At 40.4% G+C, this 24069-nt stretch overlaps 1 pseudogene across 1 annotated transcript; it reads left to right on the top strand.

The window, feature by feature from the left end:
- The first annotated feature begins 7784 nt into the window (after positions 1-7784).
- On the top strand, positions 7785-21984 carry LOC309609641 (thymidylate synthase pseudogene; annotated as a pseudogene). The gene is made up of 2 exons: positions 7785-7916; positions 18795-21984. The product of its transcript is annotated as a thymidylate synthase pseudogene (transcript).
- Positions 21985-24069: the final 2085 nt, after the last annotated feature.

Raw genomic sequence — 24069 nt, 5'->3', positions numbered from 1 at the left:
AAGAAAATCCTGTCCTGTCAGGTAACCATTTTAAATACAAAGTTTGTCCCAGCCTCTAGAACAGTGTCTAAACATGATAGTCCCCTAATAAATGTTGGATGGATGAATAAATGAATAAACACAAACTCCAAAGTAAAACATGACTGACTTGAACATTAATGAATGTTGGCATCCATAATAGTCTCTCCTGAGCCTTTTGTTTGCTAACTCACTTCGTTAGACTGATTGCATCGAGTCCCAATTTTTCACACCTCCCTGTATCCACACCCTTTGGTAGTTGCCGTCTCACATTGACTCTGGACTTGGCCATGTGATGTGCTTTGGAGAATGAGAAAGCAGCAAATATGACTGAGCAGAAGCTAAAAAACCGCTTATACATGAAGTGCCACTAACATGAGAACAAGCCTGAGCTAACCTGCTGGAGGAATGTGACAAACACAGGAAGGACAGACGAACTGTCCCTGTCAAGGTCATCCTAGGCCCACCAGCCACCAGCCTACCCACCAGCTGATCCCATATTCAAGATCAGCAGCACCAAATTCATGAAATATAATAAATGGTTTTTGTTTGAAACCACAAAGTTTGGAGTTATTAAGCAGCAATAGCTAACTGATACACTTCCAAACCCCAAATCCCCCTCTGGTGACATTAGACTGGCAGCCCCACTGCACCACTTTGAGGGCTGGGAGCACCATTCACATCATAATCTATGTCGTGCAATGCAGAGCCTTTATGGCCACATGCAGCAGTACCGCTGGGACAGCACCACAATAAGTTAACACCCTCTCTCTCCTGCTTGCCCTTCACCTTTAATTACACAGGGAGAAAGGGAAAAGAAAGTGAAAGGCAGTTTGAGCTACCAAAACTAACTGCATATTGCAAAAGGAACCATTTCGCTTGACTGAACACTTCCCAACAAGTTTCAGCTCCTGAGCATTTTAAACACAGATAGAAAACAATATAAATAATGTATGTGTGTGTGTATACGTGTATATACACATACATACATATATATCTACATGGCTGTTAGTGAATCATTTGCAAGGGACATTTTGAATGTTAAACTGGCGTGAATTTCTACACTCCTTCTTTCTGGCTTTCCAGGCACCAGTCCCATCAATCTCTAAACCCTGACACCAGGCAGTTCATTGTTTTTCAAATTTATGACATTTTTCAGTCCATGGTTTTTAAACTGTCACCCTCAGTGGGTAGCTGGCACAACTCATTGCTACTCTCAGCTCCCACCAAGCTCATCACCCTAGGAGTGATGTGCTAGCAAATTTTTCAGTTGACTGAGCTCCAGGATGGTAAATACTCTCTGTGTGCTTCCTCTGATGACATCGTTAGTTTTGTCCTCCAACCTTATCCAAAACAGAAATAATTAAGATTGTGATTGTCCATCCCAAACACATAATGAAAATGAGGGAAACTGAAAATAGAACCAGTCATTCTATCCAACCTCTTAGTGGGATGGAAGACTAACTCTCTCCCAGACATCCCATTAGTTTTATGTCATCGTTGCAAAAATGTCTCTAATATTGCAGGATCTATCTGGTCTATTGAGAGACTATTCCGTATGTGGTTCTCAGTTTAAACCAGCTTATTTTGATCTGCTGAATTTTATCATTTATTTTCTGAAATGCATAACTTATGGACTTAATTCTCATCTCAGGAAATGGCCTGATTTCTCCAAGTGTTCTCAAACTAATTATATGGAGTTCAGCGAATGTGAGAGTCAGTTCTTCCTCTCTGTCCTCGCCTGGACATTAGGCGTGATCTTAGTTTGGAGTATGTGCCTGAACGGAGGAATCAGAAAACCAGGTCCAGCTGACTCTGCCCCTTACCAGGGTGAGGCCCTGCACAAGTCACAATCATGTCTGATCCTCAGGGTCCTTATCTACAAAATGAGGATTTGGATGATTTCCAAGGTTCCTTTTAGCACTGAAAGCTTATTATATTATCCACAGATTTTTGTGATATTTCCTTTTACTTTAGTAGAGAGCATACACTTATTTCAACATTTACGGCATTTCCCATCGGTATATCTCCTTATCTAATTGTGTGCCTGGATAAAATTTTCATGAGTATATTTTTAGTTCCCCCTTCCATCCTGGGGTTGGAAGGGTTTGAAAAGTACTTGGGCAATTCAATCATTCAACAAACATTTATTGAGCACTTATTATGTGCCAGACCCTAGACTAGGGGCTTGGGAAAATAAAATGAAAGTGATTATAATACTGATGTTCCTAATTATTTCTCTACAAAAACACTGAATGAGAGACTTGGTCTCAGCCTCAACCCAAAGTACACATCTAGTCTAAGAAAATGTTTAATTCAAAAGATCACTATGTTATACCAGACCCAAGAAGAGGCTAAAAACTTTTGCTAAAATGGTATTGGCAATATACACCCTCTGGTCCATTTTAAAGAGATAGTGTGAAAGTGATCTGAGTTCTGAGAACTACTTAAATTAATTTATTAAGCTGTCTAGCCAGTGTCTGGTACAGTAGAGAAGAACTATTGTAATTTTTATCTTCCTACACCTCCTTCCTTTCTTTCCATCTCTTTTTCCCTAAAATTAATCTGATTTCTCTCTCACTCTTCCTACCCTAACTGTACTCAAAGGGTACACCATTGAAGCAGCAAAATCACCAGGCATCTTCTTCATTCCCACTTTCAATACTAGTGAAAGACAACTGCCTTCTTTGCTTCTAACCTAACCACATTCGCAACCTTTTGTTCGGTACATGCTTACACCAACATGACCTGGAAACCAAGTAGGTGAAAGGAAATCTGGTAGTATCCATAGTTTGCTGTGTATTAAGAAACCTGCAGAAGTCTGATACTACCCAGGAAGCCGAATAATTCACATTGACAGGAAAATTCTATATCTGCTGTTCTCCACTCCCTGACAAGGCTCAGTAAGATTGAATCTGTTGTGTGACCACAACATATTTACATAACAGATTTTTTCTCTGCTTTTGTGTTGCTCTAACTAATTGATTTAGAATGCAACTCTAATCTCCAGTGCCCCTCCCCCCAGGAACGAATTCTATTAGAATTCAAGTATAATGAAGACTCATTAGTAGCGGTGCATAAGTCATTAGAAAAGATAATTTACCACACAGAGAAAGTAAATAATTAAATGGCTTTAAAACACAGTATTTGGCCATACTTATTTAATGAAATATATTCTAAGGACAAAAAGAAAAAAATCCCTTAACCTCTATTTAGTAATCTAATTGCTGGTAGTAATATTGGTGTAGTTATTTTTAACTATTCATATATGTAGTATGATAATGCTATAGAAAAGTATACTGCTGTTATTAAGAATCAAGTTTTCAGAAAAGAGCCAAATGTGTAATTTTTTAAGTAAAAACTCTACAAAGTTAAATTTGAATTGGAAATTTCAGAATGAACTCATGGGCTTTTTCAATGCACATTACTCAGCTCTTGTCTACTGAAAAGGCTTGAAAGCCACAACAGCCCAGTAATGAGCACCCCTATTGACCATATTTGGGACTCAAATATTACAAACCACTAAAAAGAACCAGGACTCCTTGGAGAAAAAGCGGATTCCAGGCCTAGGGCAGGAAATAATACAAGATGAATTTGGAACACTTTGTTGCTCTAGAAAGCGAGGAAACCATCAAAGTTTAAAGGGACTTGTCAACAAGTCACAGAAACCAACTTAAGGGAACTCTCACTGGCCAGAAATGGGACAATGTGAACATCAAAGAGAATAATGATTGCAGTTGGTTGAAATACAATGAATATATAAAAATCCATGATGAAACTTTTTAAAAAGACCTTTGAAGAGAATAAATTTAGAATTTATCTTGCCTGTCTTAAAAAAAAAAAGACTTTATTTTGGAATACCAAATAGCTCTAATTGATAAGAGAAAGCTCTTCTTTTCAGAAGAATTCCAACTAATAAATATAGCAGGAATTACAGCATTAGAAAATCACCATTTGCAATCCTTAATAGAATCATTGTTCAGGCAACCATCCATAGTTGGCAAAACAATTAGGTAAAAGGATAATGATAACCAGATATCCATGGGGTACCAAAGTAACACCTCACTGATTATGAGGGGGAACATGCAACTTTACAACAGAAGGATCAGATGATCACTCTTAGCATCCCTAAAACCAGAGGACAATATGTACATCCTGATATAATATGAAGTACCCAACTCCACCTATGACATATTCTTGTCAAAATGTTGAATCTGAACTTAAGACTTTAACTTCCAGTTTATGGAAAATTCAAGGGAAAGAAGAACAGGTTAAAAGCTACCATTCAGAAACAATCAGACAAATCAGAATGAGGGTTATTCTCCATGACAACTAACCTGGACTTTTCAACAAGTCAATGACATGAGTAAAAAGGGTAGGTAAGGATACTGTTAAAGATTTTAAAGGACTCAAGAGACATAACAATCAGATGTGTGTGCCTTATTTGCATTCTACCTCAAACAAACCAATTGCTAAAATAAAAAAGGACATTTTTGAGAAATTCAAACATGGACTGGATATTAAATGACGCTAAGGAAATATTGCTAATTTGGGGGGGGGGCTGTAATGCCATTATATATGCCATTATTATGTGATACAGTGGTTAAGAAGATATTCTTGGGACTTCCCCAGTGGCACAGTGGTTAAGAATCCACCTGTCGATGCAGGGGACACGGGTTCGAGCCCTGGTCCGGGAAGATCCCACATGCCACGGAGCAACTAAGGCCATGCGCCACAACTACTGAGCCTGCACTCTAGAGCCCGCGAGCCACAACTACTGAAGCCCACGTGCTACTACTACTGAAGCCCGCGCCTAGAGCCCAGGCTCCACAACAAGAGAAGCCACCGCAGTGAGAAGCCCGTGCACCACAACGAAGAGTAGCCCCAGCTCGCTGCAACTAGAGAAAGCCTGTGCACAGCAACGAAGACCCAATGCAGCCAAAAATTAATTAATTAATTAATTTTTTAAAAAGAAGAAGATATTCTTGTTTTTAAAGATATATAAATACATTTAGGGTTTCCCTGGTGGCACAGTGGTTAAGAATCCGCCTGCCAATGCAGAGGACACGGGTTTGAGCCCTTGTCCGGGAAGATCCCACATGCCGCGGAGCAACTAAGCCCCTGCGTCACAACTACTGAGCCTGCGCTCTAGAGCCCAGGCTCCACAAGAAGAGAAGCCACCCCAGTGAGAAGCCAGTGCTCTACAATGAAGAGTAGCCCCCCGCTGGCCGCAACTAGAGAAAGCCCGGGTGCAGCAATGAAGACCCAGTGCAGCCAAAAATAAATAAATAAATACATTTATAAATACATTTAAATATTTAGGGGCAAAAAATATCAGATTGTCCAGGTTTTGCTTTAAAATTCTTCAGCCAAAAAAAAAGAAGCAGCAGCAAATGTGGCAATGTTAATAATTGTTTAAGGTGAGTATACAGAGCTTCATTATACTATTTTTCAACTTCTATATCTTCGAATTTTTCATACATAAAAATTTAAGAATAAAGTTTCTTAAAATATGATGAAAAACAAAGCCCCTTGCCTCCTGGAGACTACTTTATGATGACTACAATTATTTTGGGTATAGAAAATGACTGCTGGCTTTCAGAATCTCTCTACAAACATCTGAAGTCTTAGTTCCCTGGTGAATATTTTGGTATTCCCTGTAGTTGTTTTTCCCAAATTTGACATTATGCTTCTTATGAAATCTTCCTTGCCCTAAGACCCACATCAACTTCCACCTCCTTCACTAAATCTACTCATTCATTCAATGAACAACTATTGGGTGACTTCAGTGTGCTGGATCCTGCTTTAGACACAGGAGATACATTAGAGAAGCAATAAAGACAAGCTCTTGACAAGTTCTCTGTGACAGAGACAAGTAAACAGGAAATTACAGTGCACAGAGAAGCAAGCTATGATAGGGAAGCTGGAGAGTACCACAGGAGAGGGACCTACCCCAGTCTGGAAGGAGTGACTTGCGCACTGAGACCTGAAGATCCAGTAGGAATGAGCTAGGGGTCGGGAGACCAAGCGTAGTCCAGGCATAGGGAACAGCAAGTGCAAAAGAACAGCAGTAAATGAAAACAAGCCATGTTCTTAAAACTTGTGATAGTTAATTTTATGTGTCCACTTGATTGGGCCATGAGGTGCCCAGATATTTGGCCAAACATTACTGTGTTTGTAAGGGTGTTTCTAGATGAGATTGACATTTGAATTGATAGACTGAGTAAAGCAGACTGCTCTCCCTAATGTGTGAGAGCCTCATCCAATCAACTGAAGACCTAAATAGAACAAAAAAGGCTGAGTAAAAGAGAATTTCACTTGCTGATGTTTTGAGCTGGGACATTAGTCTTTTCCTGCCCTCAGACTGGAACTTTCACCATCAGCTACCCTAGTTCCCCAGCCTTTGATTCAGACCGAAACTGTAGCACTGTTTCTCCTGGATCTCCAGCTTGATGACTGCAGATGTGAGGACTTCTCAGCCTCTATAATTATGTGAGCCAATTCATCATCATCATCATCAAAATTTATTATATATATGTATATTTATATATATATACACACATACATACACAATTGACCCTTGAACAACATGAGTTTGAACAGCATGGGTCCACTTATATGGGGATTTTTTTCAATGAATACTATAGCACTAAACAGTCCGAGGTTGCTTGAATTGGGGATTTGGCACTAAGGATACAGGGGACTGACTGTGAAGTTGTACTTGGATTTTTGACTGTGCAAGGGTTGGCGCCCCTAACTCCGCATTGTTCAAGGTCAACTGTATGTTGCATGTATGTGTGTCTATATAAAAATAAATGTGTGTGAGCATGTGCATATACATATTTGGTTCTGTTTCTCTGGAGAACGCTGACTAATACAGAACTAAAAAAAAACTTAGTAGAGCTAGCACATGAAATGTATGTTTGGGAATGAGAAAGGTAGAGGGAAAGAGACTAGGTTGGAGAATTAAGCAGAGTTCATATACTGAACACTTTATCTCAAAGGGAATGTGAAACCATGGGAGGATTTGCATTTAAGAAAGGACACGTTGGCTGTTTTATGAAGAGTAAATTGGAGGGGGCAAGACAAGAGTCAGGGAGACCAGTTAAGAGGTTGTTGCCATATCCCAGCCAATAGGCTCTCTCTATAGCACCCACATCAAGACATTTTGAGGCTCCTTCATGGCCTTCATCCCTTCTGCCTTGAAGCATAGATATTTATGCGCATGCTTTCTCTCTTCTTCCAGAACAATCTCCTTAAGGGTGGGAACAAAGTCACATAGCCTGATAATAACAGCTAGCACTTAACACTTAGGATATACTAAGCACACTGTATACATAACATCTAATTCCACAATAACCATGCAAGATAGCTATTATCCCCCATTTACCAATGAAGAAGCTCAAATTCAGAAATATTTGCCAAATAAGTATATGCACCAGTCCACACAACTGGTAAATGGTGGCACTTGGATTCCCACCCAGGTCAGCCCTGCTCCAGATCTCTCCAAGCTCCTGTAGTGATCAATAAACACACATACAGTTGAATTGCAAGATGTCTGAGTCCAATCTTATCAAACTACAGATTTTTCTTTTGATGCGTGTTTGCCTACAGAGGGTGGAAAAATAAGTTACCCATATTTCAGGGTTGTTTTTTTTTCTAGAGTACTCTATACCAGGGGGCGTTTTATTCTCACAGTGAATGTGAAAGTGCAATTTGAGGATTTTCGATACAATAGTATAAGTACTGAATGGACTTGACCGGCAATGTCGGAAGAAGAGGAAGAGGATGCTGGAACCAAAGAGGAAAGTCAAGGCCAGCCAAGAGCATCAGTGGCAGGCTCTATGCAGTTCCAGGAAACATTAAAGGCTGGCATCACTCCCCGCTTAATCCATAATGTGACTGAGCCACAACCCCAGTGATTTTGAGGAAAAAGAATCAGCAGAATTTTGCAGCTTTAATAGAATGTATAAGCAACTAAAAGTTTCAGCGAAGCCTTCACTTCATTACCTCAGCAGTCATACCCTGACCTTGTGGCCGCTCTTTGTGAAAAACCCTTTTATGTTTTTTCACATAAGTGGAATTAACACTTATATGGGGATTTTTTCCCTCCATGGCATGAACTCATGGTAGACAAATGCTTCAGTAGAATACAAATAGTTTTTCAATGTCACATTTCTATAACAGTGTAATGGAACAAAACTAATTGTCATCCGGATTGGAGGCAATTCTATTCACAGCAAGATAAATTGGATTTCTAAACTGTGATTTCCATTGTGTTACCTCTATGTATCATGAAAGTTATCCTGATGTGCCCAGGAGTCAGGCTACTTACTTATACAGTGAGGTCCAGCTTTATGCTGAATTCATCATCTTTCGCTTCCCGAGGGAGGACAGAAGCACAACGGAAGCATAATTTTAGACCACCATCTAATGGAAGGGGTTAATGAGGATATACTACTCTAAATATCAGTATGAACATTCAAAGACTAGAAGAAAACAGTCCATTCCCTAAGAAGATTAGACAACACTGTGAATTATCCAATTTATCACTGTGGAGTTTTGTGTGTATGTAAAGCCCTCTCTCTCTCTCTCTCTCCCCTTTTTTAATAATACTTTTTAGATATGTGCAAACAGTATAACTATTTCAGAATGCAAATCACCATCAATAAAAACATCCCATCTTGCAATTTGTAAATTTGGACTCCACTAATCTTTTAATATATTGGGCAATGTCTTGGGTGGCATTTTCACAATCTATAAGAAAAATAAGATTTTCTAAGTGAATTAAAAGATTAAAAATATTATGGAAAACAAGATGGATAGTGCAAATGTTCATACTGTTGTAATCAAAAGGCAAACAGGAGGTAGTAAAGCTTAGGACCACGGACTTTATAGAGTCAGTCCTTCTGGGTTCGAATCTTGTCTCACCATTGTTGTGATCTGGACAAATTACTTAACCTTACTGTGCCTCCATTTTCCTATCTGTAAAATGCAGATCATAATAATACACACTTCACAGTAGATTGCCATGAAGATTAGAGTTAACAATATACTTAGAGAAGTTCCTGGCACACACTAAACACTCAGTGGTACAACTTATTATTACTATTAGTATTATAATCTGAAAGCATCCTTTTTTTAAAACGAATAAGTTATGAACTACCCATAGTTCTATCTCGATCACTCCAGCAGATTTCCTTACAATCTCTAGCAGGCAGTATCATGTTGCCTCATTCACATTACTAAGTATTTTTGAAAATAAGAACACTGCAGTCCTAAAAAAAAAAAAAAATTCTAGATTTCAGTTTTCCCCACTTATTTTCTATTGGTGGTATTCTTCCATATTTAAAGTAAACCTAAGCTACCCAGCAAATACCTGGGCCTTGTTCCTTTATGTCCTGTCAAATCCTTACAGGATCTTGGAAAATATGACTACCTGCAACATTCCCCACTATGAGGACACAAGATAAAATTCCTTTGTTTTTGGCATGGATCATTTATGTATATGGTAAATCATACTTATGTTTTATTTGCTAAATGCTAAAGGGAAAGGAGACATTAGATCCTAAAGTGTTTCAGAAAGAGGTAAAATAAAAAAGAGAATGCAAAAAAGTAACATTTTCCTCGTTCACTTGGATTAAATAGAATCTATAAATACACAAGGTGAGGTTTTCACAAGCAGCAAGTTAAAGAAGCTATATCCATCTTTTATCGATGCAAAACTGCCAAATGATTTTTCCTAAAATTTAAATGTTTCTATCTAACAAAACTGATTTTCTTGGATCCAGGGAGGGTGCATTATTCATCCAGGTAGTATCTAGCAAATATAGAGTGCACAATAATTATTGACCTAAATAAATTTGAATGAGCACATAGCACAGCACTGGGCTCAAGGGAGGCACTCAAATATTTTTCGAATGAATGAACCAGAGGAAGATTGATGGAAACTGCTTCCAGGTGATCTGTCTTGCAGGTTGTAATCAAGATTAAGAAAGAAATATAGGAGGGCAGAATGGATACCATCCCAAAATAATACACACACGTACGTATCTAACATATGCATTCACATACACAAACTGAAGCAATCTCAATAATTAACATTCAAAAGTAACAGGAACTTAAACTACAGAAGAAAGACCAGCAATTCATACAGATAATGACAATATTAAGCAAATTGCCTTGGATCTAACCCACCATTTAAAATAGCCTTGATCAGTTCTCGAGGCAGAAAATTTCCCCAATTTATATAGTTTGGGCTTTTAAATCTGAAAAAAGGAAAGAAAGTTTCTGAAATGTCTGAGATCTAAACTCCTGTATCCCCTCTCAACAAATTCAACTCTAGGGCAACCGTGTGTCAGCGTCATTCGCCATCACTGGACCTGAGAGCTGAGTTCGGTCCTCCCATTTGACTTTTTTTTTTTTTTTAACATCTTTACTGGAGTATAATTGCTTTACAAAGGTGTGTTAGTTTCTGCTTTATAACAAAGTGAATCAGCTATACATATACATATATCCCCATAACTCTTCCTTCTTGCATCTCCCTCCCTCCCACCCTCCCTATCCCACCCCTCTAGGTGGTCAAAAAGCACCGAGCTGATCACCCTATGCTATGCGGCTGATTCCCACTAGCTATCAGTTTTACATTTGGTAGTGTATACATGTCCATGTCACTCTCTCACTTTCTCCCTGCTCACCCTTCCCCCTCCCCGTGTCCTCAAGTCCATTCTCTAGTAGGTCTGCGGCTTTATTCCCATCCTGCCCCTAGGCTCTTCATGACCTTTTTTTTTTTTTTTTTTTAGATTCCATATATATGTGTTAGCATATGGTATTTGTTTTTCTCTTTCTGACTTACTTCACTCTGTATGACAGGCTCTAGGTCCATCCACCTCACTACAAATAACTCAATTTCATTTCTTTTTATGGCTGAGTAATATTTCATTGTAAATATGTGCCACATCTTCTTTACCCATTCATCTGTCAATGGACACTTAGGTTGCTTCCATGTCCTGGCTATTGTAAGTAGAGCTGCAATGAACATTGTGGTACATGACTCTTTTTGAATTATGGTTTTCTCAGGGTATATGCCCAGTAGTGGGATTGCTGGGTCGTATGGTAGTTCTATTTTTAGTTTTTTAAGGAACCTCCATACTGTTCTCCATAGTGGCTGTATCAATTTACATTCCCACCAACAGTGCAAGAGGGTTCCCTTTTCTCCACACCCTCTCCAGCATTTATTGTTTCTAGATTTTTTGATGATGGCCATTCAGACTGGTGTGAGATGATGTCTCATTGTAGTTTTGATGTGCATTTCTCTAATGATTAATGATGTTGAGCATTCTTTCATGTGTTTGTTGGCAATCTGTATATCTTCTTTGGAGAAATGTCTATTTAGGTCTTCTGCCCATTTTTGGATTGGGTTGTTTGTTTTTTTGATATTGAGCTCCATGAGCTGCTTGTATATTTTGGAGATTAATCCTTTGTCAGTTGCTTCATTTGCAAATATTTTCTCCCACTCTGAAGGTTGTCTTTTCGTCTTGTTTATGGGTTCCTTTGCTGTGCAAAAGCTTTTAAGTTTCATTAGGTCCCATTTGTTTATTTTTGTTTTTATTTCCATTTCTCTAGGAGATGGGTCAAAAAGGATCATGCTGTGATTGATGTCATAGAGTGTTCTGCCTATGTTTTCCTCTAAGAGTTTGATAGTGTCTGGCCTTACATTTAGGTCTTTAATCCATTTTGAGTTTATTTTTGTGTATGGTGTTAGGGAATGTTCTAATTTCATTCTTTTACATCTAGCTGTCCAGTTTTCCCACCACCACTTACTGAAGAGGCTGTCTTTTCCCCATTGTATATTCTTGCCTCCTTTATCAACAATAAGGTGGCCATATGTGCGTGGGTTTATCTCTGGGCTTTCTATCCTGTTCCATTTGTCTATATCTCTCTTTTTGTGCCAGTACCATACTGCCTTGATTACTGTAGCTTTGTAGTGTAGTCTGAAGTCAGAGAGCCTGATTCCTCCAGCTCCATTTTTCTTTCTCAAGATTACTTTGGCTATTCGGTGTCTTTTGTGTTTCCATACAAACTGTGAGATTGTTTGTTCTAGTTCTGTGAAAAATGCCAGTGGTAGTTTGATAGGGATTGCATTAATCTGTAGATTGCTTTGGGTAGTATACTCATTTTCACAATGTTGATTCTTCCAATCCAAGAACATGGTATATCTCTCCATCTATTTGTATCATCTTTAATTTCTTTCATCAGTGTCTTGTAGTTTTCTGCATACAGGTCTTCTGTCTCCTTAGGTAGGTTTATTCCTAGATATTTTATTCTTTTTGTTGCAGTGGTAAATGGGAGTGTTTCCTTAATTCCACTTTCAGATTTTTCATCATTAGTGTATAGGAATGCAAGAGATTTCTATACATTAATTTTGTATCCTGCTACTTTACCAAATTCATTGATTAGCTCTAGCAGTTTTCTGGTAGCATCTTTAGGGTTCTCTATGTATAGTGTTATGTCATCTGCAAACAGTGACAGTTTTACTTCTTCTTTTCCAATTTGGATTCCTTTTATTTCTTTTTCTTCTCTGATTGCTGTGGCTAAAACTTCCAAAGCTATGTTGAATAATAGCGGTGAGAGTGGGCAACCTTGTCTTGTTCCTGATCTTAGTGGAAATGGTTTCAGTTTTTCACCATTGAGGAGGATGTTGGCTGTGGGTTTGTCATATATGGCCTTTATTCTGTTGAGGTAAGTTCCCTCTATGCCTACTTTCTGGAGGGTTTTTATCATAAATGGGTGTTGAATTTTGTCAAAAATTTTTCTGCATCTATTGAGACGATCATATGGTTTTTATTCTTGAATTTGTTAATATGGTGTATCACATTGATTGATTTGCATACATTGAAGAATCCTGCATTCCTGGGATAAACCCCACTTGATCGTGGTGTATCCTTTTAATGTGCTGTTGGATTCTGTTTGCTAGTATTTTGTTGAGGATTTTTGCATCTATGTTCACCAGTGATATTGGCCTGTAGTTTTACTTCTTTGTAACATCTTTGTCTGGTTTTGGTATCAGGGTGGTGGTGGCCTCATAGAATGAGTTGGGGAGTGTCCTCCCTCTGCTATATTTTGGAAGAGTTTGAGAAGGATAGGTGTTAGCTCTTCTCTAAATATTTGATAGAATTCGCCTGTGAAGCCATCTGGTCCTGGGCTTTTGTTTGTTGGAATATTTTTAATCACAGTTTCAATTTCAGTGCTTGTGATTGGTCTGTTCATATTTTCTATTTCTTCCTGGTTCAGTCTCAGAAGGTTGTGCATTTCTAAGAATTGGTCCATTTCTTCCAGGTTGTGCATCTTATTGGCACGGAGTTGCTTGTAGTAATCTCTCATGATCCTTTGAATTTCTGCAGCATCAGTTGTTACTTCTCCTTTTTCATTTCTAAGTCTATTGATTTGAGTCTTCTCCCTTTTTTTCTTGATGAGTCTGCCCAATGGTTTATCAATTTTGTTTATCTTCTCAAAGAACCAGCTTTTAGATTTATTGATCTTTGCTATTTTTCCTTCATTTCTTTTTCATTTATTTTTGATCTGATATTTATGATTTCTTTCCTTCTGTTAACTTTGGGGGTTTTTGATCTTCTTTCTCAAATTTCTTTACGTGTAAGGTTAGGTTGTTTATTTGAGATGTTCCTTGTTTCTTAAGGTAGGATTGTATTGCTGTAAACTTCCCTCTTAGAAGTGCTTTTGCTGCATCCCATAGGTTTTAGGTCATCGTGTTTTCATTGTCATTTGTTTCTAGGTATTTTTTGATTTCCTCTTTGATTTATTCAGTGAAATCTTGGTTATTAAGCAGTGTATTGTTTAGCCTCCATGTGTTTGTATTTTTTACAGATTTTTTCCTGTAATTGATATCTAGTCTCATAGCATTGTGGTCGGAAAATACGCTTGATACGATTTCAATTTTCTTAAAGTTACCAAGGCTTGATCTGTGACCAAAGATATGATCTATCCTGGAGAATGTTCCATGAGCACTTGAGAAGAAAGTGTATTCTGTTGTTTTTGGATGGAATGTCCTATAAATATCAATTAAGTCCATCTTGTTTAATGTATCATTTAAAGCTTGAGTTTCCTTATTTATTTTCATTTTGGATGATCTGTCCATTGGTGAAAGTGGGGTTTTAAAGTTTCCTACTATGATTGTGTTACTGTCGATTTCCCCTTTTATGGCTGTTAGTATTTGCCTTATGTATTGAGGTGCTCCTATGTTGGGTGCATAAATATTTACAATTGTTATGTCTTCTTCTTGGATTGATCCTTTAATCATTATGTAGTGTCCTTCTTTGTCTCTTGTAATAGTATTTGTTTTAAAGTCTATTTTGTCTGATATGAGAATTGCTACTCCAGCTTTCTTTTGATTTCCATTTGCATGGAGTATCTTTTTCCATCCCCTCACTTTCAGTCTGTAATGTGTCCCTAGGCCTGAAGTGTTTCTCTTGTAGACAGCATATATACAGGTCTTGTTTTTGTATTCATTCAGCTAGTCTATGTCTTTTGGTGGGAGCATTTAATACATTTATATTTAAGGTAATTATCGATATGTATGTTCCTGTTACCATTTTCTTAATTGTTTGGGGTTTGTTTTTGTAGGTCTTTTCCTTCTCTTGTGTTTCCTGCCTAGAGAAGTTCCTTTAGCATTTGTTGTAAAGCTGGTTTGGTGCTGCTGAATTCTCTTAACTTTTGCTTGTCTGTAAAGGTTTTAATTTCTCCATCAAATCTGAATGAGATCCTTGCTGGGTAGAGTAACCTTGGCTGTAGATTTTTCCCTTTCATCACTTTAAATATGTCCTGCCACTCCCTTCTGGCTTGCAGAGTTTCTGCTGAAAGATCAGCTGTTAACCTTATGGGGATTCCCTTGTATGCTATTTGTTGTTTTTCCCTTGTTCCTTTTAATATTTTTTCTTTGTGTTTAATTTTTGATAATTTGATTAATATGTGTCTTGGAGTGTTTCTCCTTGGATTTATCCTGTATGGGACTCTCTGCACTTCCTGGACTTGATTAACTATTTCCTTTCCCATATTAGGGAAGTTTTCAACTATAGTGTCTTCAAGTATTTTCTCAGTCCCTTTCTTTTTCTCTTCTTCTTCTGGGACCCCTATAATTCAAATGTTGGTGCATTTAATGTTGTCCCGGAGGTCTCTGAGACTGCCCTCAATTCTTTTCATTCTTTTTCCTTTATTCTGCTCTGCCATTGTTATTTCCACTATTTTATCTTCCAGGTCACTTATCCGTTCTTCTGCCTCAGTTACTCTGCTATTGATTCCTTCTAGAGAACATTTAATTGCATTTATTGTGCTGTTCATCATTGTTTGTTTGCTCTTTAGTTCTTCTAGGTCTTTGTTAAACGTTTCTTGTATTTTCTCCATTATATTTCAGAGATTTTGGATCATCTTTACTATCATTATGCTGAATTCTTTTTCAGGTAGACTGCCTATTTCCTCTTCATGTTTTTGGTCTGGTTGATTTTTACCTTGCTCCTTCACCTGCTGTGTTCGTCTCTGTCTTCTCATTTTGCTTAACTTACTGTGTTTGGTCGCTTTTCATAGGATTCAGGTTCGTAGTTCCCATTGTTTTTGGTGTCTGCCCCCATTGGCTAAGGTTGGTTCAGCGGGTTGTGTAGGCTTCCTGGTGGAGGGGACTAGTGCCTGTGTTCTGGTGGATGAGGCTGTCTTTCTGGTGGGCAGGTCCACATCTGGTGGTGTGTTTTGGGGTGTCTGTGACCTTATTATGATTTTAGGCAGCCTCTCTGCTAATGGGTGTGGTTGTGTTCCTGTCTTGCTAGTTGTTTGGCATAGGGTGTCCAGCACTGGAGCTTGCTGGTCACGGAGTGGAGGTGGGTCTTGGCCTTGAGATGGAGATCTCTGGTAGATTTCGCTGTTTGATATTACGTGGAGCTGGTAGGTCACTTGTGGACCAGTGTCCTAAACTCGGCTCTCCCACCTCAGAGGCACAGGCCTGATGCCAGGTTGAAGCACCAAGACCCTGTCATCCATACAGAAAAAGAGAAAAAGGGAAAAATATATATATATCGTTGCTCCCAAAGTCCACTGCCTCAATTTGGAATGATTCGTTGTCTATTCAGGTATTCCACAGATGCAGGGTACACCAAGTTGATTGTGGAGCTTTAATCCGCTGCTCCTGAGGCTGCTGGGAGAGAGTTCCCTTTCTCTTCTTTGTTCGCACAGCTCCTGGAGTTCAGCTTTGGATTTGGCCCCGCCTCTGCGTGTAGGTCGCCTGAGGGCATCTGTTCCCGCTCAGACAGGACGGGGTTAAAGGAGCAGCTGCTTCGGGGGCTCTGGCTCACTCAGGCCGGGGGGAGGGATGGGTACGGATGCGGGGCGAGCCTGTGGCAGCAGAGGCCGGCGTGACATTGCAGCAGCCTGAGGCGTGCCGTGCGTTCTCCTGGGGAAGTTGTCCCTGGATCACGGGACCCTGGCAGAGGCGGGTTGCACAGGCTCCCGGGAGGGGCGGTGTGGAGAGTGACCTGTGCTCGCACACAGGCTTCTTTGTGGCGGCAGCAGCAGCCTTAGCATCTCAGGCCCATCTCTGGGGTCCGCGCTGATAGCCGCGGCTCGCGCCGGTCTCTGGAGCTCGTTTAAGCGGCGCTCTTAATCCCCTCTCCTCGCGCACCAGGAAACAAAGAGGCAAGAAAAAGTCTCTTGCCTCTTCGGCAGCTCCAGACTTTTTCCCGGACTCCCTCTCGGCTAGCCGTGGCGCACTAACCCCTTCAGGCTGTGTTCACGCCGCCAACCCCAGTCCTCTCCCTGCGATCCGACCAAAGCCCGAGCCTCAGCTCCCAGCCCCCACCCGCCCCAGGCGGGTGAGCAGACAAGCCTCTCGGGCTGGTGAGTGCTGGTCAGCACCGCTCCTCCGTGCGGGAATCACTCCGCTTTACCCTCCACACCCCTGTTGCTGCGCTCTCCCCGTGGCTCCAAAGCTTCACCCCGTCACCCCCACCCCCGTCTCCACCCGCGAAGGGGCTTCCTAGTGTGTGGAAACCTTTCCTCCTTCACAGCTCCCTCCCACTGGTGCAGGTCCCGTCCCTATTCTTTGTCTCTGTTTTTTCTTTTTTCTTTTGCCCTACCCAGGTACGTGGGGAGTTTCTTGCCTTTTGGGAGGTCTGAGGTCTTCTGCCAGCGCTCAGTAGGTGTTCTGCAGGGGTTGTTCCACATGTAGAGGTATTTCTGATGTATTTGTGGGGAGGAAGGCGATCTCCACGTCTTACTGTTCCGCCATCTTGAAGCTCCTCTCCCACGTGACTTTATTATTCCAAAGATTTTCAAGACATTTGAAAGCCCCTCAAACTCTCGTATTCTTCTCAGCCCCTGCCCAGTCCAGCCAAGATGGCAGACAGTTTCCAGAACGGTTATGTCAAGGATTGAAATGGGGGATTATCTCTTTCTACTAAGACTAGTGTATCCATCCTATGGAAGATGATAAATAGAAAGGGATAACCTATATTTTAATCAAGGGTGCTGTTCTCCATAGTAGAAATATGCATGAAATTTCCCCCAAATTTTATTTCATATGCCATCATTTCTCAACACTGATTTCTGTTCATAAATCAGCTTCACTGGGAAATGTCCATTTAGGATAGTATATTTAGGCATTCCAAATAGCCCAAAGAGAAGCCATTTACACATTCTGCTGTAGCCCCAAGTAAGGTCAGTTCCACTGAGGCATATTGTAAAATTTAAAAAACATTTAAAAGGCATTGAAAAAAGTTCATAATCAGAGGAGATAATACGTACATTCACAGAGGAGATGTAAATGTTACACTGAGATTTGTCAGTTTGTCAAGGAAAATAACTCAGGGCCAGAAGGAAGAAATTCTTATCTGCTAAGGCTGACCAAAGTAAGTGGAAGCAGCCCAGCCTACCTCTGCCAACAGTGCTTTGCCCACAGCAATTAAAAACTCTGGGTGGAATACTGAAAACATCTTTTTTTAAGGCGTTTATGGGCTCACCAAGAAAATTAAGAATCCTCAAAACCCAAAATTCAAGAGAAAGCGGAAACACAGGGAAGTAGAGCCCCAAAGTTGACATTTACTCTGAGGGCATTTGCCCAACTCCAGAGTCCTTGAACTTCATTTTCTGACCTTAAAGATCATAAGGGTCAATCTAAAGTCGGACGTCCTATAGGAGATCCCCTCCCTGCATAAAGTGGAACCACAAAAAGCCACGCTCACAATGTCAGGGTGAACAAGAAATCAGCCAGCCACAGCCAAAGGAGGCAGCAAATAATATTGCCTGCCCGGCCCTAAATGTTGTCACTAGATAGAGGGGGGAAAAAAATCTCCCTCGAGAATTCTTAACACAAGCTGATTCTTTCGAAAGTTTGTAGCCCAAACACATAATACCTTGGACTGAGAAACCTTAAAGAAATACTTCAGGATAAAGCGGTCCCACATTGGTAATGCCCCAGACATTTGGCAGAAACAAATGAAAATCCTGAAAGAACCCACCTTCAACGTAGGCCTCAAAAATTCCCATGGGTAAAAATTATGAAGTCAGAGTTAAAAATCCCAAACCTCGGGAAGGATTTAACTCACCGTGAAAGAGTCAGCAGAAACAGCAGATGACATGAACTAACCTATAAACTTCAGATATTGGAAGAAACCTACAAGCATGTTTACTATGTTTAAGAAATAAAAGGGGAGATTGAAACTGTGACTAAGAAGAAAAAGACTTTAGTGGTCACAGGAAGAGCCGGGGTCTCCTGAGAGACGGCGGGAAAAGAAGCACCGGAAGGGGCAGGGCCACCTCGCCCGCCGCCGTCGCCGTCGGTCCCGGCATCCCCCAGGCTCCGAGTTGCTGCCATCCCCACCCCCAGGGAGCTGCAGTACCGGGGTCAGATTTAGCACATCCTCCGCTGCGGCTTCGGAAGGATGACCACACCCGCACCGGCTCCCTGAAGATGCTCCTCTCACAGGCGCACTACAGCCTGAGAGATGAATTTCGTCTGCTGACAGAAAAGTGTTTTCTGGAAGGGTTTTTGGGACAAGCTGTGGTTGATCAGGGCTCCACAAATGCTAAGGAGCTGTCTTCCAAGGGAGTGAAAATCTGGAATGCCCACGGGTCCCGAGACTTCTTGGACAGCCTGGTACTCTCCACCAGAGAAGAAGGGGATTTAGGCCCAGTTTATAGGTTTCATTGGAGGCTTTTGGTGGCTGAATACAAAGATGTGGATTTAAATGTATTCAGGTCAAGGAGTAGACCAACTGCAAAAGGTGATTGACACAATCAAAACCAACCCTGAAGACAGAAGAATCATTCTATGTGCTTGGAATCAAAAGATCTTCCTCTCATACCCTGCCACCCTGCCCCTGTGCCATGCCCTTTGCCACTTCTACGTGGTGAACCATGAGCTGTCCTGCAGCTGTACCAGAGGTCAGGAGACAGGGGCCTGGGTGTGTCCTTCAATGTCGCCAGCTATGCCCTGCTCACCTACATGATCGCACACATCACAGGCCTGAAGCCAGGTGACTCTGTACACACTTTGGGAGATGCACACATTTACCTGGATCACATTGAGCTGCTGAAAATGCAGCTTCAGGGAGAATCAAGGCCTTTCCTAAAGCTCAAAATCCTTGGAAAAGTTGAGAAAATCGATGACTTCAAGGTTGAAGACTTTCAGATTGAAGGCTACAGTCCCCATCCCACTATTAAAATGGAAATGGCTGTTTAGAGTGCTATTTTTTTTTATTGAGGTATAGTTGATTTGCAGTGTTTGAGGTGTACAGCAGGGTGATTTGGTTGTGTATACTTTTTCAGATTCTTTTCCATTGAAGGTTGTTGCAGGATGTTGAATATGGTTCCCTATGCTGTGCAGTGAGCCCTTGTTGTTTATCTATGTTGTATATAGTGGTTTGTATCTGTTGGTCCCAAATTCCTAATTTATCCCTCCCCCACCTTTCCCCTTTGGTAACCATAAATTTGTTTTCTATGTGTGTGAGTCTATTTCTGGTTTTTTTGTTTGTTTTTAATAAATTTATTTATTTATTTATTTATTTATTTTTGTCTGTGTTGGGTCTTCGTTGTTGCATGCAGGCTTTCTCTAGTTGCAGCAAGCAGGGACTACTCTTAGTTGCGGTGCACGGGCTTCTCATTGCAGTGGCTTCTCTCTTGTTGCGCAGCATGGTCTCTAAGCGTGCGGGCTTCAGTGGTTGTGGTACGCGGTCTCAGTAGTTGTGGCTCGCGGGCTCTAGAGTGCAGGCTCAGTAGTTGTGGAGCATGGGCTTAGTTGCTCCGTGGCATGTGGGCTCTTCCCAGACCAGGGCTCGAACCCATGTCCCCTGTATTGGCAGGCGGATTCTTAACCACTGCGCCACCAGGGAACTCCCCTCTGTTCTGTGAGTAAGTTCAGTTGTATAACTTTTTTAGATTCCACATATAAGTGATATATGGTACTTGTCTTTCTGTTTCTGACTTACTTCACTTAGTATGATAATCTCTAGTTGCATCCATATTGCTGGAAATGGCATTATTTCATTCTTTTTATAGCTGAGTAATATTCCATTATATATATACCACACCTTCTTTACCCATTCATCTGTCAATGGACCTTTAGGTTGCTTCCATGTCTTGGCCATTGTAAATAGTGCTGATATGAAAATGGGGTGCATGTATCTTTTTGAATTAGAGTTTTCATCTTTTCCAGATATACACCCAGGAGTGGAATTGCTGGATCATATGGTAACTCTATTCTTAGATTTTTTAAGGAACTTCCATACTGTTCTCCCTACTGGCTGCACCAGTTTGCATTCCCACCAACAACATAGGAGGATTGCCTTTTCTCCACACCCTCTCCAGCATTTATTCTCTGTAGACTTTTTGATGATGGCCGTTCTGACTGGTGTGAGGTAGTACCTCATTGTAGTTTTAATTTGCGTTTCTCTAGTAATTAGCGAAGTTAAGCATCTTTTCACGTGCCTGTTGGCCATCTGTATGTCTTCTTTGGAGAAGTGTCTATTTGGGCCTTCTGGCCATTTTTTGATTGGGTTGTTTGTTTTTTAGAGTGCTTTTTTTTTTAACATCTTTATTGGAGTATAATTGCTTTACAATGTTGTGTTAGTTTCTACTGTATAACGAAGTGAATCAGCTCTATGTATACATATATCCCCATATCCCCTCCCTCCTGTGTCCCCCTCCCACCTTCCCTATCCCACCCCTCTAGGTGGTCACAAAGCACGGAGATGATCTCCCTGTGCAATGCAGCTGCTTCCGACTAGCTATCTATTTTACATTTGGTAGTGTGTATATGTCAATGCTATTTTAGAGTGCTTTTAAAGGAGTTGTTTGAAGGATATTTACACCCAGGTAAAAGTTTACTTTGCTCTAAAGGAAAGAGGAACTAGGTCAAAACCTGTTGGTGACCTATCAATTGTTATTGATTAACCTTTAAGGATGTTGCCACTGGCACATAGAACTGTGCTGGTTTTCTTAGTAATAAAAGGCCTTGAGTTTGGTTAATTCACTGAGGATGTATGAAAATGTCGAGATTGTGAATAAAGTCAGGAAAGAGAAAATTTATATATCTTAACAAAAACATGTACATGCATTTCAATACCATACTCAAACTTCTCAATTCATAATGTTTTTATGATGATGGTCAGTGACTTTCAAGAGTTATATAGGGCTTCCCTGGTGGCACAGTGGTTGAGAGTCTGCCTGCCGATGCAGGGGACACGGGTTCGAGCCCTGGTCTGGGAAGATCCCACATGCCGCGGAGCGACTAGGCCCGTGAGCCACAGTTGCTGAGCCTGCACGTCTGGAGCCTGTGCTCCGCAACAAGAGAGGCCGCGATAGTGAGAGGTCCGCGCACCATGATGAAGAGTGGTCCCCACTTGCCGCAACTGGAGAAGGCCCTCGCACAGAAACGAAGACCCAACACAGCCATAAATAAATAAATTTTTTAAAAAAAAGAGTTATATATAACTATTCCCCCAGATTTGAGCAAGCCAAATAACACCGTCAGTCATGATAATGCCTAGTGTGGTTATGAACATTTAAAGTTATATTTGTTTTATATCTGCTATAATAAAAAAGTGTTCTGCATTCAAAAAAAAGAAGAAAAAGACTTTAGAAAAAATTTTAATAGAATCCTTAGAAATTAAAAATATCATAATTAAAATTTAAAACTCAGTGAACAAGTTTACTACATGACTAGACCCACTGAAAAGAGAATTCATGAAATGGACTATAATGCTGAAGAAATTAGTGAGAATGTAGAACAGAGAGACAAAGAAATTGAAAATATGAAACAGTTGTTAAAAAAACAAAGAGGATAAAGTGAGATACAATGGGAGATCTAAGCCAGTGAAGTAAGGCAAGAAACAGAAATAAATTTAAGTACTAGAAAGGAAGAAACATAACTTTATTTGCGTATGATATATTATCTATACAGAAACCTCTCTTTAAAAATGTCAATAGATTTTTTGAATAAATAGTAGAGCTTAACATGGGATCTGAATGTAAAATCAGTTGTCCTTCTAAACCAACAACAGCAAAGAGTTAAAAAGGGTACTTTTTGAAAAAGGTATCACTTATGGCATTTTAAAAAGGTGAATAGGACTTCCCCAGTGGTGCAGTGGCTAAGAATCCGCCTGCCAATGCAGGGGACACTGGTTCGAGCCCTGGCCTGGGAAGATCCCACATGCCGTGGAGCAACTAAGCCCGTGCGCCACAACTACTGAGCCCGTGCTCCTACAGCCCGTGCTCCGCAACAAGAGAAGCCACCACAACGAGAAGCCCAGGCACCGCAGCGAAGAGTAGCCCCCGCTCGCGGTAACTAGAGAAAGCCTGCACGCTGTAACGAAGACCCAGTGCAGCCAAAAATGAATAAATTTATTTTTTTTTAAATGTGACGAACCTAGGAATAAGTATACCAAAAGATCTTTATGAGAAAAAATTATAAACTTTATTAATAGACATTGAAAATACTTAAATAAATTGAGACCATGTTAATGTATAAAGAGAATCATTATTATAATGGTGTCAATTCTCCTCAATTTAATTTATAGATTCAAGTCAGTCAAAACTCTGGAGAGTCTTATGAGTCTTGACAAGCTGATTCTAAAATACATATGGAAGAGAAAACAGCCCATAAAGCCTCAGGTATGCCTGAAGAACTGGGTGGGAGAAGTTGTTTTTTAAGTTACATATAAAGCTATATTAATTGATATATTGTGGCATTTGTGTTGGAATAGACAAATATAACACTAGAACAGGATAGAAACCCAGAAACAACCCCATGTGTTTGGAATGTGATTTATAGCAGAGGTGCGGAGGCACAGGGCAGTGTGAGAAAGCTGGACTTCTTTTGGATTATGCCGCCACAATTAGTTTAAAAAGGGGGTGAGGGGCTTCCCTGGTGGCGCAGTGGTTGAGAATCTGCCTGCCAATTCAGGGGACACGGGTTCGAGCCCTGGTCTGGGAAGATCCCACATGCCGCGGAGCGACTAGGCCCGTGAGCCACAATTACTGAGCCTGCGCGTCTGGAGCCTGTGCTCTGCAACAAGGCCGTGATAATGAGAGGCCTGCGCACCGCGATGAAGAATGGCCCCCACTTGCCGCAACTAGAGAAAGCCCTCGCACAGAAACGAAGACCCAACACAGCCATAAATAAATAAATAAACCCAAAGTTAAAAAAAATATAAAAATTAAAATTAAAAAAAAGGGGGTGAGGAATCTCACCACACCCACAAAACTCAATTCTACATGGATTAAAAAATTAAATGTAAAAGGCAAAACCATAAAATGTTTAGGTGAAAGTCTCAAAGATTATCTTTATGACTTTAGGGTAGGGAAGGATTTCTTAAGTAAAGTACACATACACCTGTATACACACACATACACACACACCCACATCTAACCATAAAGATAAATACATTTGAGTACATTAAAATTAAGAACTTCTGTTCACCAAAAGATACCGTTAAGAGAGTGAAAAGGCAAGGCACAGAGTAAGAAACTGACAAAACGACAAAGTGCTCAGATCTA

The sequence above is a fragment of the Balaenoptera borealis genome (assembly GCF_965194805.1).
Source record: "Balaenoptera borealis genome assembly, chromosome: 13".
Classification (NCBI taxonomy): domain Eukaryota; kingdom Metazoa; phylum Chordata; class Mammalia; order Artiodactyla; family Balaenopteridae; genus Balaenoptera; species Balaenoptera borealis.
The sequence above is the reverse complement of the archived record's forward strand: the minus strand, read 5'-3'. Positions and strand labels throughout refer to the sequence as shown.